Raw genomic sequence first — 19,851 nt, 5'->3', positions numbered from 1 at the left:
CTTGCTTTGTTTCCCTGTAAAGTGTGGGTGGCTATCCATGCCTATTGGAGACTTACGAATTTAAAAGGGACACAATCCTGTATAAACATAAAAAAGATCAGCTGTGGAGTCTTCTCTTACTAGACAGTGGAACCCAATAATGATAATAAGTCTATCCCATGTCACACAGATCAAAACTCCAAATCTGCATGAACAAATGAACAGGGCTGGGAGGACTTGAAGAAGCACCTACTATTCGGGGCTTACAGAGTCAGGAGAAATGTTTTGATTTTGACTGTTAACGGTAAGTTGCTAATCATGAACAAATGGAAATGTCTGCAGAGATCCTGTCCTTCAGGCCATGCTCAGATCTCAGATGTGCTGTTCACCAGTTATTACCCAGGAACACCATGACTCCTGCCCAAGGTTTGGACTGAGTTGTGTGGGAGTTGGGAGGCGGGGAAGGCAAGGTACAAGAGGCTTTAGCATCATAATGTATGGGAAAGGAGGTTTGGTGGTAATTTTCCCACAAGACGTGTATCTCTTTTGGAAGTCACACTACTTCACTGCTTTTTCTACCATGGGAGTCAATATAGTTTTGGTTTACTGACTCACTGTCCCGGGAGAATTTTCTTCAGAATTTTAAATCAGAAAGGAATGGGGGAAGCAAACAAAGGAAGGAAGAAAAAGTTCAGTGGGCTCTTGCAGGGCTTTGGAAGCTACAACATAATGTGTTGTATCAATTAAATAACATATAAATGTAAAATATTGTGGTTATTTAAGGCATCATTCAAAATATTCCTATGCACAAGGGCTTTTCTGTGATGGCCAAACAGTTCTTGTGGAAGAATTGTTTTGTGGTATCAGAGAAGCCCCTGATAGGAAGGAGAGGCTCCAGGCACTGGGCCAAGATGAGGCACTGTCAACTGGCACCTACATGAGCTTGATCACAGCCTGAAGGCTGACCTCCTCCAGTCAATAGCTGGAGAAAGAGATGGCTCCAAATGCTATGCATTCACACTGGTCTATCCAGATCTCTGTGAGAATTTGTTCTCTTATCTTTCATCTTACCTTATTGCTATTCTTCCCTATGTCCTTTCTAAACATGGGAGTGCTTTTCTTTAATCATCTCAGTACAGGAACTGGCATAGGATCAGGCTTGTCTGTCTAGGGTACCTTTGCCTAGTCTCACTCTACTGTGGCTTATTCCCCAGCAGGTTCCCTTTAAACATGAAAGGGAAGATGGATATTGGCAGCATCTACTCAATCACTTATTCCATGTTTGCTTTTACTTTTGGGCATACAACCAGATTTCATTAGGAGCCACTATGCAACGAGATGTAAACATATAATAATACATGACTAATAGAGTGTAGAAATGACACATACTATAGTCCATCAAGGACTTTTGCTCACTGTTTCTTAGTCCCTTTACCCTCCTGATACTAGCTTGCAGGTAATCCCGTGATGATTTCATGTCTCTGAGATCGACAGACCTCAGGTTTCTGATTCACAAAGTAGAAGACAACTGGCAACACTTATGTTGATCTGTTAGATGAGCCAGTAAAACACCACACACACACACACACACACACACACACACACACACACACAAAGAGAGAGAGAGAAACAAAGAACAAAACAGCCCACCCTCCCTGCAAAAAATGAGAAAACAACCCACCTCAAAAAACAGAAAAATCTCTATTGTGTTGAGATATCATGGATTTAAAATTGCTTGTTACAGTAATTAACCTAATGTCATGTGCCCCTCATGGTTTATGCATTTTTAACAACTTCTGAAACTATCCTCATTATTGCATTTGACTACTCGAAGACGATCTGGTGGTCTAAGGAAGATGGTGGTAACAGCTCTAACTTCCTACCAGAAACAAATGGCTTGGTAGAGAGCACTGTTAATAAAAGGAAGGGATAAAACAGAAGAGGAAGAAGATGGTTGACCATTGTGGGCAACCTTCCTGGTGGCCCTGTTTCAAAAGTTCTAGCATCCACATGGGGAAAATGGCTGCCTTCACCTTCTCACATATGGATATTTAGTCTAGCAGACAGATGGCAGAGGTGGGTCAGTTCTTTCATGGGTTTCCATGCACAAAAGCACATGTCAGAACTGAGAATGGAGGGATCTCATCAGAAGTGTTGAAGCAAGAAAGATGATTGCAGTAGTATGATAATAAGAAGTGGTACTTACAAACATTAATAGGGGTAAAAATGAATAATTACCAGTAATGTCCACTTACTGAGTCACATTAGAGGATTGGCAAGTCTTTGTCAGCCATGCTAAGATCATGGCAGGGGGCACAGAAAAAACCCCTGTGGGTGGGGAGAAAAAGCATATGTACAGGCTGGGGAACAGATGACCTGATCAGTGGCTCAGGCTAGATGACCTTGGCCCTTTTTCTGTCAGGAGAGACCTGTTTGCAGAGTGTACACAGGGCATGTTTGTAAAGTGAGTTGCTTTGAAGCGATCTGTTTAGTTTTCTTAGGCCAGTCCTTTTCCGGGGCAAGTTCCTCTTGGGGACTGTGAACAGGTATTGACTCTGTATCTTGGGTGCCTTATTTTGGATCTAAGATGAACCTTTGCTTGTTTGAGGGTTCATGGTGTAGAAGTCAGATGAAGTTTCATGTGATGACTAAGCTGCATCTTGGGAGTAAAATGACCTCGGGAAAAGGTCTGGACTTATGTTCTATGATCAACAAAAAACAGGTCAGTGTTGTCATGTTGATGCTTTGGGAACAGTGCCTCAAAGGCACATATGAGTTTCAGGTACTATCTGAAGAAAGTGCACACAGAGAGTTGGATTTATTGACAATACATACGACATTTTGATTTTCCTTCTTTAAACAAGAATCTGTTGAGTGTTTGGTAATGTTCCAGGCTTTTCACTTGTCACTGGGCTGCAGTGACTGGCATCCGCCCTCTCTGACTTTCGGATGGTAAGACCTTTTACCCTCTTATGTGAGGTAACACAGCAAATGTCAGGTGGTGATAAAGAAATAACCAGGTTAATCAAATGGAGTGAGATTAAGGGCAGGAGTTGGGTGTGGCTTCCAGGTGAAACTTGATGATAAGGAGCTGGCCATTAAAGGAGCAGAGTATTTTTAGGCAGTGGGAAAGTCAATTGCAGAGGCCCTCAGGAGAGAAGAAATTGGCATGTTCTGTAACCTGAAAAACATCCAGAGATGATGAAGCAATAATGAGCAGGGCCAGAGAGAGCGGAAATGAACTGGCAATTTGGAATAGGATTTCTCAACTGTAGGGCTGCCATTGGCATGGGGCAGGGGGATGGAAAAGGCTCTGCTGCTCGGGGTCATCCTGTATAGGAGAGAGTATTGAACACCCTTCACTTCTATAAAATGCCAGCAATTCACACAGAGGAGAAAGGCAAAAATTTGCTGGGAGTTGAGAACTATTGCTTGGGGCTGCAAGCTCAGTGAGAGGAAGGTGGGGCACCAAGAAGGGTGTCAGAATATCAGACAAAGGGAAAGTGTGGCAATAGGAACTCTATGTGCCAACTTGGCTAGGCCATATTGACACACAGCTACCTATTTATTCCATCAAGCATTATCCTGAATGTTCCTGTGAAGGCATTTCAGAGATGGGATCAGCATTTAAATCGGTTTACTTGGAAAAATGAGACAAAAGCCACAGAGGACTTGGGATGAAGCAGAGTGACCTCTAGAGTGTGTTTGGTCTCATTCATCCAACAGAAGATAGGATAGATAAAGATATGAAAATAAGAACAGTTGAATGCAAGAGCCAAAACATCTTAAGTCATGAATGTTTAATTTAACCAAGAAATAGAATTCCTAAAGGAGGCTCAAACTTAATAAAACTGAAAATGAAAAAACTTAGGATGTTGAACATGACCTCAGAGGTATACCTCACCGATGGATTACAAGAGCTGGAAGAGAAAATTTCAAGTTATGAAGACAGGGAAGAAGAAATGAAAAGCTCGGTCAAAGAAAATGTTAAATCTAACAATTCTAAGCAAAAAACATCCAGGAAATCTGAACTATTAAAAGATTAAAGTAGCAGGATACTAAATTAACATCTAAAAATTTGTAGCCTTCCAATATACAAAAGAGTAAAATAATAAAAAAGAAATCAGAGAAACAACTTTTCAAAATAGCCTCAGAAAATGGTGTTGGACTAACTCTAACTAAGCAAGTGATCTTTATTATACAAGTCTTTCACTTGCTTGGTTATGTTATCCCAAGACTGACTTGAGAGGCTAGGGTCAGAGTCTAGGGAAGGAGGACTCCCTCTTTCAGTGGACTGGGGGAGGGAGATCTGGAAGAGAGAGTGGGCTACAATTTGGATACAAAGTGAATAAATTGTAAAGTAATAATAATAAATTGAAGAAAGACACTGAGAAAAATAGAAAGATCTATGCTCCCAAAGGATCTCCAATCCTACCAAAGCAATCTATATATTCAATGCAATCTCCATCAAAATTCCAACACAATTCCTCACAGAAATTGAAAAACTAATCTTCAATTCTACATGGAAATACAGAAACAACAGAATCATGAATAATAAAAGAACCGCTAGATATCTTACTATTCTGGATTTCAAGTTGTTTTGTAGAGTTATTGTAATAAAAACAGCATGGTAAAGGCATAAAATCAGACATGACGATCAGTGGAAGAGCCAGGCATAATTCCATAAACCTACACACACACAATTTTTGACAAAGTAGCCAAAAATAAACACAGAAGAAAAGACAGCATCTTCAATAAATGGTGTTGGTCAAAATGCATAGATGCATGCAGAAGAATGAAAATGGATTCTGATCTATCACCCTGCACAAAACACAACTCCAAATGGATAAAGGACCTCAAACTAAGCTGAGATATACTGAAGACAACAGAAAAAAAAAGCGAGGAATAACCTTGAAATCACTAACACAAGAAAAGACGTTCTTAACAGAATATTGTTAGTGCAAGAACCATGATCAACAATTAATAAATGGAACCCCATGAAGCCAAAAAAGCTTCCGTATGGTACAAAACACCATCAACCCAGCAAAGGCAGCCTACAGAATAGGCAAAATATCTTCGCCAATTAATTTTACATTTGATTGAGTATTAGTATCTAGAATATATAAAGAACTAAATAACTGAACATCAAAAAGTCAAGTAACTCAATTAAAAATGGGATACAGATCTAAATAGACTTCTCAAAAGATAAAACACAAATGGCTGAGAAACACTTAGAGAAATGTTCATTATCCTTAACCATCAGGAAAATGCAAATTAAAACTACTTTGAGATTTCATCTTACGCCATTCAGAATGGTCAAGATGAATAAGGCACATGACAGCACATGTTGTGAGGAGGCAGGGAAAGGGGATCACTTATTGTTAGTGGGAAAGCAAACTAGTATAGCCACTATGGAAATCAATGTGGTGGTTGTAGGCATAAGGTTATTGTATAATTCAAATGCTGATTTCTGTACCCCCTACATCTGGTTGCAATCTTTGTTCTGAGAATCTCCTGTTTCAATGTTATGTAAACACTGTCCCCAATTGTCCCCTGATATGTCAATAAAGCAGCCTATAGCTAATTGCTAAGCAGGGGGGAGAATAGGGCTGGACTTTCTGACAGGTAGGCCAGGAAGATTAGAGGAGGAAGTAGGGGATTTAGCCACAGGAGAGGCCCAAGAGACATCAGGGAAGGAGCTGGAACAAGGATGCTACAAAATGGGAGTATCTCGGATGTAGGCTGGGAGGAAGCCAAATTAACTGAGAGGGTTAAAAATAGAGTAATAACTGCTTAGTTCACATGTTTTAAGGCTTATTGTTCAACAAATATTAAGGAGTCTCATTTATTTGTATGATAGCTGGCTTAAGAGAGAAACTGAGAAACAAACACAGTTTTATAAAAATAACTTTAACAAGTGTCCCTCAGGAAGCTGAGAATAGCTCTATCTCAGTATCTATCTATCACTCTTGGGCACATACCCAAAAGATTCTACATCCTATCGTAGAGATACCTGTTCATCCATATTTATTGCTGCCCTATTCATAATAGTCAGAGATGTTTATCAGTTGATGAATGGATAATGATAATGTGGTCTATATACAATGGAATATTATTCAGCTGCTAAGAAAACAAAATTTTGAAATGTGAAGGACAATGGATGGAGCAAAAGAAAAACTTCTCAATTGAGGTAACCCACATGACCCCCCCCTCCAAAAAATCTAATCTATGTTTTTTCTCATATGTGGATGTTAGCTCTTAAAGTTTTGGTATATGTGCTACAATCTGAATACTCCCAGGTGTTAGGTACATACTAAGGGACCTGGGGGAGGGAGGGGTGGAGGATCTCCTACATAAGAAAAATTATAATATTGTGTAACAGGGAGGCAAATGGGAAACTAGACTAGGAAGATTATGTAGAGAGGGGGATGAGAGAGCATGGCAAAGGAGGGAATATGGGGAGGGACAAGTAACACTAAAGGGCACTTGAAAAACCGTGTGGACATCTACTGAAGAAGCTTCTGAAAATATATACATATATGAAAGGAATCTAAACTGAGTCACTAAATAATTGGTGAGATAATGCCACAACTTAACATCTTAGCCACCAAGTGAAAACTCTGGTGTCAGGCATGGGTTACATTTTGTTGAGGCTTTGGCCAAAGGATTTTCATGGAGCCCTCCTCAAGTGCAAATTTCTGGTTTCTTTGGAAACTCAGTTGTGAATATGTTTTGTTTGTTTGTTTTTGTCCCAAGTGTGGGATGTGGGAGTGTTTTGCCCCCTGTGGAAAATAGCCCCCATGAAAAGGTTAGTGATATTAGTCAGCTGAAAACTACCTCCTGGGAGGGGCATGGTTTTCGTGAACTGAAAAACATCCTTGTGTGGACTCTGAGAAGGGATAGATAGAAACCCATAGACAGGGAGACCATGTTTTCTGCATCTCCATGCTTTTGCATTGCTATTCTGTGCAATGGTTTGAATCCTTCATTGGGCTTCACAGAGAAAAATGCTCCAGAAAACTTTCTGGGCTGCTTTGGTAGATTGGAGCCACTTCTACTGAATTGTTGCTGCATGATTCTAAGAGTCAGAGGTGATGAAACACTCCAAGGAAACAGTGTCTTCTAGACACAACAGAACTGATACACATATGAACTCACAGGCATTGTGGCAATACATACAGGATTTCAACATGTTCAAGCCATACAGGGTCCTATCTTTAACCAAGAAGTTCTCTGAAAGTGATACCCACTGCAAAGGGAAAATCAGTTTTTCTTCCCAATGTAGTGTCACAGGGTGTATCAACAACACTCCAGGGCAGATCCCATGCCCAGGAATAGTTGGACAACATAAAACAAACTCAACAATATTATTGTGAACTTTTTTCGTTTTGTTTTGCCATTTTTTTGGTCTTACTGTTCCTTTACCTGTTTACTTTGACTTTTATTTTTGTGGCCTTGTGGAAGTTTTTGTTTCTTACTTTTATGTTTTTATTTTTGAGAGAGAGAAAGAGGGAGAGAGAATAAAGTTGGAGAAGTGGGAAGGATCAAAGAGGAGTTGGGTAAGGGGAAAGTATGATCAAAATATAGTGTATGCAAAATTTTAAAAATAGAAACATAAGTTTTTGGGGGTCTATTTTTTAGACCTTAGATCACATGAAAAAGTGTTTGTTACCAAATGGATATGCCTGATTGTTCATAGACAAATCAGAGATTCCTCATCTCCCTGAACAATTCAAAAGCTGAATTGTTCAACATGGTGTAGAGAAGAGGTCTTCCCAATTTCCTGTCAGAAGAGTACACAGGTTTCCTGATGGGGAGGGAGATGAGAGGAAGCTTCTTTTTATAGATGTTGGGTTTAGACTGTGTGCCAGCAGTCATTACAGCACCCATCCAGTCTTGGTGGTAAACTCACTGTGACCTGCCCTTCTGAGGAAGCTTGGCCGTTGTGCCTCCCAGGATGTTGCTGACCCAACCTGAAATCCCACTTCAGGTTGAGTCAGCAGTGTATCCCATGACATGTGGGTGATAGATTCTTTTATGGAAGACCATAAAGCAAAAGGCCCTTTTCTGCATCGTGTTGAATTTCCCAGAAGCTGTGACCAAGGGATTAGATGGAGGTGGAAAAGCCTGAGAGGGAGTACTAAGCAGCTGGAGTCCTGCATACCTTGGCTCAGTCATGCCCTTTAAGTATTTGTGGAAAGCAAGCAAGACCGTGGGTAACTGAGAATTAATTAAGTGTGTTTGACTTTATCCATTACAAAAGCTCAAGTGAAATGAATCCTTTTAAGAATTTGATTTTAAACAAGGACATTTGCTCAACTATGTTCATAGCAGCTTTATTTGTAATAGCCAGAATCTGAAAGCAACCTAGATGTCTCCCCACAAAAGAACGGATACAGAAATTGTTGTGCATTTACACAATGGAATACTACTCAGCTATTAAAAACAAGGAAAACATGAAATTTGCAAATGGATGGAAAAGATTATCCTGAGTGAGGTAACCCAGAAGCAGAAAGACATGCTTGGTATACACTCACTTACAAGTGGATATTAGCCATATAATATAGGATAAACATACTAAAATCTACAGACCTAAAGAAGCTAAACAACAAGGAAGACCCTAGGGAAGATGCTTAATTCTTATTCAGAAGGGAAAACAGGATAGACACTGGAAGCAGTAGAAGAGAGAGAACAGGATAGGAGCCGACCACAGATATACTCTAAAAGACTCCACCTAGCAGGGGATTGAAGCATATGCACAGACTCATAGCCAAAATTTGGACAGAGCACAGAGAGTCTTTTTTTAAATAATTTTTATTTTTTATATTAATTACAGATTATTTATTTTGTACCCCATCTGTAGCCCCATCCCTCATTCCCTCCCAATCCTACCCTCTCTCCCTCATCTCCTCCCTGCCCCTCTCTAAGTCCACTGATAGGGAGGTCCTCTTCCCCTTCCATCTGACACTAGTCTATCAGGTCTTATCAGGACTGGCTGCAGTGTCCTCCTCTGTGCCCTAGCAAGGCTGCTCCTCCCTTGGGGGTGAGGGAGGTCAAAGAGCCACCACTGAGTTCATTTCAGAGATAGTTCCTGTTCAGCTTACTAGGAAAATCCACTTGGTTGCTGAGCTGCCATGGGCTACATCTGAGCAGGGGTTCTAGGTTATATCAATGCATGGTCCTTGGTTAGAGAAACAGTCTCAGAAAAGACCCCTGTGCCCAGATATATTTGGTCCTTGTGGCACTCCTGTCCTCTCCAGGTCTTGTTTACTACCTCTTCTTTCATATTATTCCTTCTTGGAGAGATCAGGTATAAAAGGCACATACCTAAACATAGTAAAGGCAATATACAGCAAGCCTATAGCTAGCATCAAACTCAATAGAGAGAAACTTAAAGCAGTCCCACTGAAATCAGGGACAAGGCAAGGCTGCCCACTCTCTTTGTAGCTCTTCAACATTGTACTTGAAGTCCTAGCTAGAGCAATAAGACAACTAAAGGAGATCAAGGGGATACAAATCAGAAAGGAAGATGTCAAAGTATCACTCTTCGAAGATGATATGTTAGTATACATGAGTAACCCCAAAAATTCAACCAGAGAACTCCTTCAACTGATAAACACCTTCGGTAAAGTGGCTGAATACAAAATTAACTAAAAAAAAAAATCAGAAGTCCTCCTATATACCAAAGACAAAAGGACTGAGAAAGAAATTAGGGAAACAACATCCTTCATGATAGCCACTAAAAACATAAAGTACCTTGGAGTGACTCTAACCAAGCAAGTGAAAGACCTGTTTGAAAAACAACTTCAAGTCTCTTAAGAAAGAAATTGAAGAAGAGCCCAGGGAGTCTTATGGAAGAAGGGGATATAGAAGGACCCAGAGGAGACAGGAGCCCCACAAGGAGACCAACAAAGCCAAAAAATCTGGGCCCCAGGGGCCACTGCAGAGACTGATACAACAGCCAAAGATCATGTATAGAGAGGACCTAGACCCCCTGCTCAGATGTAGCCTATAGTCTATAGGCTACAGTCTCCATGTGTAACCCTAGTAAGGAGAGAAGAGACAGTCTCTGATATGAACTTGGTTGCTTGTTCCTTGATCACTTCTCCTGGTGGGGCGACCTAGCCAGCCCACACGGGAAGAGGATCCAGGCAGTCCTGATGGGACCTGATAGGCTAGGGTCAGACAGTAGGGGAGGGGGATTTCCCCTATCAGTGGACTAGGGAGAGGGAGAGGGAAGGTGGGACTGGGAGAAGATGAGAGAGGGGACTACAGCCAGGGTACAAAGTGAATAAATTGTAAAAAATTAATAATAATAATAAATTTAATTTTAGTTTTGTTCTTGTTATAGAAGGTGAATACAGACGGATCAACAGATTCTGTTTTTTGTTGTTGTTGTTGTTTGCATTATTTACGCCACAGGCTTAGTTATATAAACAATAAAAGTTTTTCCTAAAAATTATCTGATTCATAATCTAAATTTACAAACTACATTGACATAAGTAGAAGTGATCTTTGCTATTTTGGCTTTTGAGTGCTTATTATTTTAATATTTTCATAATTATTTGAGTCACAAGTCACGTAGCCATGGCTGTCCTGGACTATCTTTGTAGACCAGGCTAGCCTTGAACTCACAGAGATCCACCTGCTTCTGCCTCCCTGAGTTCTGGAATTAAAGATATGCACCACATCTGGCTTGTCACAGATATTTTTAATGCATGAATGTTTTTGTTAATTTATGACATTGGCCTGGTAATCTGCAGTCCCTCACCTGCATGATATGGTAATCATAAGTACTATGGAAAAAAAGTGATTTGTAAATTTCAAAGCACCGGGGACAATGAACGAGATTGTGTTGGGTCACAAGTTGCTGAGCACATACTGAGAGCTCGTGTCTGCTGTGTTATATACTCAAAGTCTAATCTTTACTAAGTGATAAGACATAAAACATAGTCTTATTTTGAGGTTGAAATGATCGGAATCTAAAATCCTTTGGTCTTCACATAACATGTAATGAGGATTCAAGTCTGTGGTTAACAAGGAACACTGACATTTGAAGAGCATTCCCTGAATTTACATAATGGGTACAGTTTTTGATTTTGGGTCAAGGTGGTGAGATTGACACATTCATTATTTACACCTTTTCCTTTTAAATTATGACAATATTGATATTCATTCAAACAAAAGCCTATAGGATTACAGCATGTAAAAGTTAAAAGTCCCTTGACTTGACCTGTGCTCAAACCCCGTCCCACCTTCATTAGTCCTCTAACATTCTTGCAGTTTCCTTATCACAAAATTGACCCTAAGAAAAGGAATTAAGAAAAAAAAAACTATAATGCCAAGAAAAGAGTTTGATATGTAATAGATACTGTTTTAATCGAGTAGAGCTAACATTATATGTAGCACAATGTTCTGAATAAAGTCTAACTTCCTGTGAATACACGTTTGTACATTGCAGGCTCCCTTTGTGTATAACAGACACCTCCACACCTCCAGTACCCAATCCCAACTCCTTCCTCACTGTTTTGCATACAAACAATCTTTCTACACCTAGGACCTTTCCACTGGTCTATCTTTAACTCTCAGGAAATACCTAGTCCCTAAATTATCCTGGCTCGAGTCTCACCAACATGATTGCTTCAACATGAGCTGAACAAGGGCTACCCCAACAGATAATGCCAAAGTGAATGGGGCAAAGCCCATGAGGCTTCAGGCCTACACAAAGCACCACAGGCAACTAAGAAATTCCCAGAGTGGGAGAAATAGTCTTATCCAGGGGGAAGCACAGAAATTAGTTATTCACTACCAAATGGTCAGCCCTGAAAACATGCATACGCCCAAGTGACATATACACATATGTACACATATGTAACGGCAATTAATAAAAGGGGCCATGGATTTGAAAAAGGGAGACAGAGGAAATGTTTAGAGTGAGGAAATGAAGGGGAGAAATAATTATATTGTAACTTCAAAAGTAAAAGAAAAATAGGATCAAAAATGATCTGTGGGCTGGTGAGATCATTTGCCAATCTGATGACCTGGGTTTGATCCCTAGATCCTGAGGTGGAAGGAAAGAACAGATTCTTGAAAGTTGTTTTCCAACTTCCACGTGCCTGCCACAGCGATATGCATATCCCTCCCCAACAAGTCCACAACAACAAATAACATAAAATATTAAAAAAATATTTTTGCTTCTTGACTAACTTTATCCTCCTGCGACCATAATTTCCCTGCCTGTGGAAACACAATGAAGAGCCCCTTTTTTTTAAATATTTAAACCTTGGAGCAAGCAAAATAAATAAATGAATAGGAAACATTCACTTTGACCATTCTAAAGAAATAGCGTACCTATAAACTAAGGAAGGAAGTCTGGAAGGTGACACAGCAGCAGAAGGGGTTTTATATTGTATTCCTTTCTCAAGTGCTGAGACTCAGGGCTCATGGGATGAGGCCATGTCTACACTGAGGGAAGAAGACTTTGCCCCTCTAAGTGACAGGTCTCAAAGAAAAGTGGACATATGAACTCAAAAGTATTCTTGTGTATCTTCAAAGAGTGAAAATAGATTTTTATGATATCCACGAAGAGGAAACTCTGTCTCTGTTGTCTCTCTGTCTCTCTCTGTGATAACTAGCCTGACTCAGGACTTAGACGTCTTAAGAACCTGTTCCCTAGTGAACTCCACATTTTGTCTCTCATCTAGGCTAGCTGGGCCACATTTCAGCCTCAGAGTCTTCAGCTCTGTGGACAAACTGCCTGTGCACAGCAGGCCTGAAGGACTGTATGGGGCAAATGTGCTTACAGGTCTTGTACACAGAAGCATGGAGCCTTTATAGTTCTTTACACTCTCTGTGGTCCTAATTAGAAAACCGAACATCTCTCACATACTTTCTCCTTTGAGTTTTCAAAACAACCCTGGAAAATATGTAGCCCCAGACTTAGTATTTAATAGTATTCCATAAATAAATTGTGCCTAGAGAGGTGATGAAACTCAGTTACCCAAAGTCACTCGGTTGGTGAGGGAAAATGTTAGAAGGATCAGGTCATTTGGCTCCTGAGTGTGCTAACTTTTCACATGTTTTAGGGTCTCATGTCTCTATAGCACTGCAAATGGCAAACTCATGCTTGTGTTGCTGCCTTTCTCATGGTAACTGTATAAGTCAGGGTTCAAGCAGAGAAACAGAGGCCACATAAAATTTATTACAAGGACTTGGCTTGGTCAACTGTGAGGATAGATTAAATGGACTTGCTCCCATAGGGCATGGTTTTGGCAGACCAAGAGCATAGTGTCAACACCTACTTGGCGTCAGCTTGGGCCGTCCTGCTGGGTCATGACGTGGCAAAGGGCACCATGGGCTGAGGCAGAGAAAGCTGGTCAGTCAGAGAGCATTTCTGTAGCAAAGCCACTTCCAAAGTAACTCCTCAACCTATTAATCTCTGAATCCGTGAATGAGCAGCTCTATTCATGAGACCTACAAAGGTCTCATATGGTCCAAATTCTTAGTATCTCTCAAAGCAGATTGAATTTCAGCATGAGCTTTGGTGAGAACATTCAAACCATAGGAACATGAGCTGAACATGTGGGATCTCTGAGGTTAGGGAGTGTCTATGCTCTCTCTTTAGGAGTTTCCAACTAATAAAGTCAGATCGACCAGGACAATCTCCCTATTGATTAACACAAAGTCCATTGATTAGGATCCTTAATTATACTTGCAGGATCCCTTCACAGCAACAAACACCTGGATTTGAAGTTACTTAGCGACTAGGGAAAGATGTGTATGTGCTAACGTGTGACTGCCACCTCCTTTAACTGTAACTTCCAGGGGAGGGCATTCTCTATGGAAGTCCTAAGGGGAAATACGTTAGAAAGGAGACCTGGGAACTGTAGCTCAGTTGAATCATATTGAAAAAAATCACAGAGCCAGTACAGCAACAAGCCAAAGCCCCGTCTCAAACCTCTCTCTCTGGTGATGTGATTCTTAGCATTGCACAAACCTGGTCACTGTAGAGACAAACAAGTGAGCAAACTTGGAAGCCGATTGGTCAGTGTGAGTTCACTCTCAGCATTTCTGCTATCAGGTTCCAAGAACAGAACATTTGCGCATACTGGTTCTTGTGGATTGATTTTCTGGAAGTTTCCTGGCAAAGCTTCACATGGGAAGGTAAAATGGTGGGCGCTGCCAGTACACGCATGATCCAGGATTGAATTTGAGGGTTTTTTTGTTTTTTGTTTGTTTGTTTGTTTTAAACCATTTTAGGCAAAAATAAACCAAAGTAAAAGCAACCAAACCAAATGAAAGGATAATCAAACTTTTGCTGCTGCAGCAGCAGGAGGATATTAAAATCAATAGTGACAAGGAGGTTGTTTTGTTTGTTTGTTTGCTTGTTTTGTTTTTTTGTTTGTTTTAAATTAGGTTGAGGTTTTGAGTCTTCCCTTTGTGGCTAAATTATTTTTCAAATGCTGGAAGTACCAATGGTTGACCCAAGGACTGACTAACCATTTGTCTTTAGCAGAAATCGAGTTCTTCTGTCATGCGTAAATTTCCAGTAAAGTACAAATACATAAGATTCTCTAGAGAAGAAGAATCAATAGTGGTGCGTGCGTGTGTGTGCATGCATGCAAAGATTCTGTGCAAAGAAATGACTCATGAAATTATGGAGAATGTACAGTCCCCTGTCCTGAACTTGGTAAATTCTTAGGAAGACTTGGTACATCAGAACATTCTGACAGTGGGAAACAACTGAGGTCCCAGCCCCAGGCAGACAGGCAAGAAAATGCTCTCATAGTTGGCTTTTTGTTCTATTCCAGTCATCAACTAATCAGGTAAGACCCACCCATGTCATGGAACACTATCTCCTTAACTCTTATTTAAATATTAAATGCATTTAGAAACTCCTAGCATAACTTCTGTCCAAATATATGGGTGTTCTTTGGCCTCATCCAACTCACATAAAATTATCATACCATTATCATAAGTTTAGTTTGTTTCTAAGCATGAAAGACAAATCTCACTGACCTGGAGAGGTCCCTCACATCGCAGCATCTCCTGGGCTTTCATACTGCTTCCTGACTTGGGGAGTTGCTGTTGTGTGCCTTCCTTCAAGCCACCACATTCAGCCAGCTGCCTAGAGATGCAGAGTTGAACCTAATTGCTGACATAACTGAGGAAGCCACCTCACACCAGTGCCTCATGCTTGAGAAGTGGTTCTCAACCTGTGGGTCATGACCTCATTAGGAGTTGATGATCCTTTCATATCAGATATCCTGCATATCAGATATTTACATTATGACTCGTGACGGCAGCAAAATTAGAGTTATGAAGTAGCAATGAAAATAATTTTGTGTTTGGGGGGTCACCATGACACAGGGTCACAGCATTGGGAAGGTTGAAAACCTCTATTCTAGAGGGAGAACCTAAACTACAGGAAGGGCCTCTACTCAGGAGCATTGGGCATTTCTGCTCTCCTCTGACCTGTGTTAATCAGATAGGGCATCTTTTAGTGATTGCTCAGGTTTACTCTGTGTCAGTAGGTTTGGCTATTATGGTAGCACAGAATGTGTCAGCAATGGGTTCTGTGGACTGCGCAGGCCTCAACGTGTGCCTAGAATTTACCTTTGTGACTCCTTTCACCAATATGCAAACTTTATTTCCATATCTCTTCAGTCTCAATTGATGAGAGGAGATGACAATATGCCAGCTCTGAGCCTGGACTCCAGGCCTTGTCCACTTTGGGGCTTTTTCTTGTCCAAATCATCCACGAACAGGCTCAACGCATTTTGTTGTAAAATGAGAGGTTATGTAAAACAGAGATAAGCCATCATAGCCAAGCCTGTTCTCGAAATCTTAACTGGCCTAGAGGCCAAGCACAGATATATTAGCAAACCCAGATGAATCCAGAGGGGCAACCCAGGCAGCCCCGAACATAACCACAATTCCCACCCACCATTGATGTGCAAAACTGTGGGCAAGGTCAAGGGCTACTGCCTCAAGATGTAACTGGTACAGTTACCACTTTACTCTTTGATTGGCATTCTCTATACAGACTCCTGGATCATTTTTGTCCCTCATGGTTTTGGAGTAAATAATTAACAGAATTTTTTTTTTCTGCACAATTGATGTCTTACTCTTCCTTGAGATTTTCCTAATAAAGCGTAGCTCCTCGTCTCTGTGAGGCTGCATGTGTACACTGAACAGAGTGGAGAAGTCTCGGCAACTTAGCATAGAAGCCAGATGACATAAGCTACTTATTCTGAATATCTTTTAAGAGGCTTTTCCTTGGATCACTAAAGGGTTTAAGAAGAGCTATGCCATCACTTTCTTTGAATTTTTAGTCAAGGAAGTACAGGTCCTAACTGGCCAACTGGCCTGAGCAGGTGGCAGCTAGACTCATTTCCTACCACATTCCCATTCTACTACTGAACTTCTTTGACCCCAATGATGTCAGAGAGTTGAAGACTTCCAGAGCTGTTCAGAGGAAGTGAAGGAACAATTTTCAAAGGCTATTCATAGGTTTTCATGACTGTGAGTCATATCGTCAGGCTCTGTGGCTACCTTTGAAGCTCTAAGCCACATGATGGGTCTCATTTACCCAGCTTCTCTGCAATTCCTGTGGCTTCAGTTGCTCAAAGTCCTGACTTAGCTGAAAATGAACTGTGACCACCAAGAAGATCATTGGTAAAGTCTTTGAGTATATTAATATGAATTATCTGGCCATGCTACTACCAAAATCTTGCTGATGTTTGCGTTTTCCTTGAGGAAACTTTTCTTCCATGGAAATTTGAGATCAAAATTGAATATTTCTTAGAGATGCAGATTTTGAAGTATACGCAAGATTATTCACAATAGGCTAATTAAAGATATTTTCTCCTATTGACCTAGTGGGGCTGAGGAGTTGGCTTAGGGCTTTATGGGAATCTTGAGGACCTAGGTTTAAATCTCTAGCACTCATGTAAAACTGAGGTGTGGCTACATGTGCCTGTGACTTCAATATTGGGATTGGAGGCAGAGACAGGAAGATCCAGGGAGCCCACTGGCCAGTCAGCCTAGACCAACCAATTTTATATTGAGCTCAGCAATTTATGTTGAGAGAGAGAAAGACCTAATCTCAAGGGAATAAGGTAGAGTGGTTCAGCAGGACACCCAGATATCTGTCTTTGGCCTTTGCCCACACACATGAATGCCTGAACACAAATGCACGTACCATATACACTTATTGAACTAATAAGGGAGTGTTTAAATTTTTAATGATCCTTCTCTCTCTGTGTATATGTGGGTCAAAGGACAGCTTTCAAGAGTTGTTTTTCTCCTCTCACCTTCATGTGTGTTTCACAGGTTTTGAGGATCAAATTTACTCAGGTTGACAGTCTTGAGGCAAGTCCTTTCATTCACTGAGCCATGTTGATGGCCCAAGAATGGATTTTTGAATGTATTTGTTCTAAGAACCTTTTAAATTAATTAATTAGTTAATTAATTGATTGATTGATTGATTAACTTTGCATCCTGGTCAAAACTTCCCCTCCCTACTCTCTTCCCAGTCCCCTATCTCACCATCTCACCTCACCTCCCTTCCTCCTATGCTCCCCCTCTTTATTCTCATAGAAGAGGACACCTCCCTTGGTTATCAACCCGCCTTGGCATATCAAGTAGGACTGAGCACATTTTCTTCTATCGAGACTAGGCAAGACTGATGAGTTAGGGGAAAGGGTTCCAAAGGCACACAACAGAGTCGGAGAGAGCCTCTGTTCTTGCTGTTAGAGGCCTCACATGAGGACAAGGTGGACATCTGTTACATATGTGTGTGGGGCCTACATCCATCCCATGGATGCTCTCTGGTTGGTGTCTCAGTCTTTGTGAGCCCCTATGAGTCCAGTTATTTGATTTTGTAGGTTTTCAAGGACACCACAACATTTTTTTTTTCTTTTTTAAGATTATTCCAGGCTGTCTCTGACATGAACTCAGTGGCTGGCTCTTTGATCACCTCCCCTTCAGGGAGGAAGCATCCTTACCAGGCCACAGAGGAAGACAATGCAGCCACTCCTGATGAGACCTGGTAGGCTTGGGTCAGATGGAAGGGGAGGAGGACCTCCCCTATCAGTGAACTGGGGGAGGGGCATGAGAGGAGAAGAGTGAGGGAGGGTAGGTTTGAGAGGGTAGGACAAGGGAGGGGGCTACAGCTGAGATACAAAGTGAATAAATTGTAATGAATTAAAAAAAATAAAAATATTTTCCCAGAATTTTCTCTTCTAAGATATCCAATTTGTCTCAGGAAAACAAAGTAATACTGGATATGAAAATATAGTGTCACTGTATACTTTTTCCCCTTTTCTCACTTTGCAATGAACAAGGAGAACTTCTGACTGTAGACTCATGATGAGGAGGTTATTCTCCTCACACCAAGCAATCAGTTCTTCATCAGAAGACTCCCACAGTATAGCTACCATCCAACTGAGTTCTTATACAACCTGGAGATAATGTTTGAGCTCACTGACTGCATGTTCCATCCCCATGAAGTGTGTGGTGACAAGGACATTACTGTCCAGAGATGCCCCATGCTTGGCTATTGGGAAGTCCCTAGAGTCTTGTCCTTGGGGGTTTGATGGAGTGTTCATTACATAGGTATGGTTGTTTCTACGCTGGGTGGGAAGAATAGCCAGAACTGTCGTTTTTGATTTTTTTCTGATCTCTTTGATCAGCATTCTTCGCTCTAGGACACAGGGCAGGATTTCTCTGGAATGAAGAGGAGTCCATTACTACCAAATAAGCCTGGGTAAGAGAATTTCTCTACAGACAGCACTAAGAAAACTGGGGTGGTGGAGATGAGGGAGGGAAGGAGGGACAGGGAGGGAATGAGGGATCGGGACATGTCTGGGATACAGAGTTAATAAAATGTAACTGATAAAAAAAATAAAAAATAAAAAATAAAAAAAAAAAGAAAACTGGGGTGGATATGGGTGTCTATGATATGCTTTGGGGAAGGAAATCCTGGTTACTATGGTTACCATAGGGCCAGGACAGAAGAGAAGGTATGTATCATCATATCACACCTTAGTATACAATCATAGCAATTTATTTCAGTATAGCAAAATTCACATTTTTATTTACTCGAGGCTATTTGTTTATGGTGCTGGTTGACACTAAGTATAATTTTCTAGGGATCAATTGAAGCAATTAATGTATTTATTAGAGAGTCTTCCTGGCTTTACCTCCCTGAGACCTGCACATTTAAAAAATATTCTCAGTTATAATTGGAAAAAGAGATACTATTCAACTAGCAAATTACTTCCATCTTTCATCAGAAAGCATCTTCCATTTGGAAACATTGTTTTATTTTGACACAAGAGTAAGGCTATACCTTCCTAAGGCATGGCTTTATGATCAAATCTCAGTCCAACCAGGTTTGTTAGACCTCTAGCTAAAAACCGGTGAGTAGGAAAATAAGTAAAACTCACCACATAAGTGAGTTTTAGGACTTAAGCTTCTATTTTGCAAAATAACCTCTATTTTTATCCTCATTTTAGAATGAGGAAACAGAGAAGTCAGGTGACTTATACAGAAGCCACTGATAGAAAATCAAATAGATGAGAACAGTGCTTGATTCAAAATTCATTTTATTAGAATGTACAAATGACTAATGGTAACTCTTTTAGATAAGCAAAACAGTGCTTCTGTTTCCAGCCTGCTAATTTTTGTCTAAGCAGCTTTGATCCTGGCTCCTAGAGCAAAGTATGAGGAATGATATCAAATTTTCAATCTTGATCATTTGAAAGATCTTCTGGCTTTTATAATGCATCCAGGACAATATATCTTACAGTGGCCTACAAGTAGGGCATGGAGACTCCAGAGGAAGAGAGAAGGAATAAGAGAGATACC

At 40.7% G+C, this 19,851-nt stretch overlaps 1 long non-coding RNA gene across 1 annotated transcript; it reads left to right on the top strand.

Annotated features, from left to right (window-relative positions):
- Positions 1-2,528: 2,528 nt before the first annotated feature.
- LOC132647992 (uncharacterized) lies at positions 2,529-18,789 on the top strand. The gene is made up of 3 exons (XR_009586316.1): positions 2,529-2,701; positions 17,909-18,031; positions 18,675-18,789. It is a non-coding gene; the product is annotated as an uncharacterized LOC132647992 (long non-coding RNA).
- The last annotated feature ends 1,062 nt before the right edge of the window (positions 18,790-19,851 follow it).

The sequence above is a fragment of the Meriones unguiculatus genome, chromosome 15 (assembly GCF_030254825.1).
Source record: "Meriones unguiculatus strain TT.TT164.6M chromosome 15, Bangor_MerUng_6.1, whole genome shotgun sequence".
NCBI classification, from domain to species: Eukaryota; Metazoa; Chordata; class Mammalia; order Rodentia; family Muridae; genus Meriones; species Meriones unguiculatus.
The sequence above is the reverse complement of the archived record's forward strand: the minus strand, read 5'-3'. Positions and strand labels throughout refer to the sequence as shown.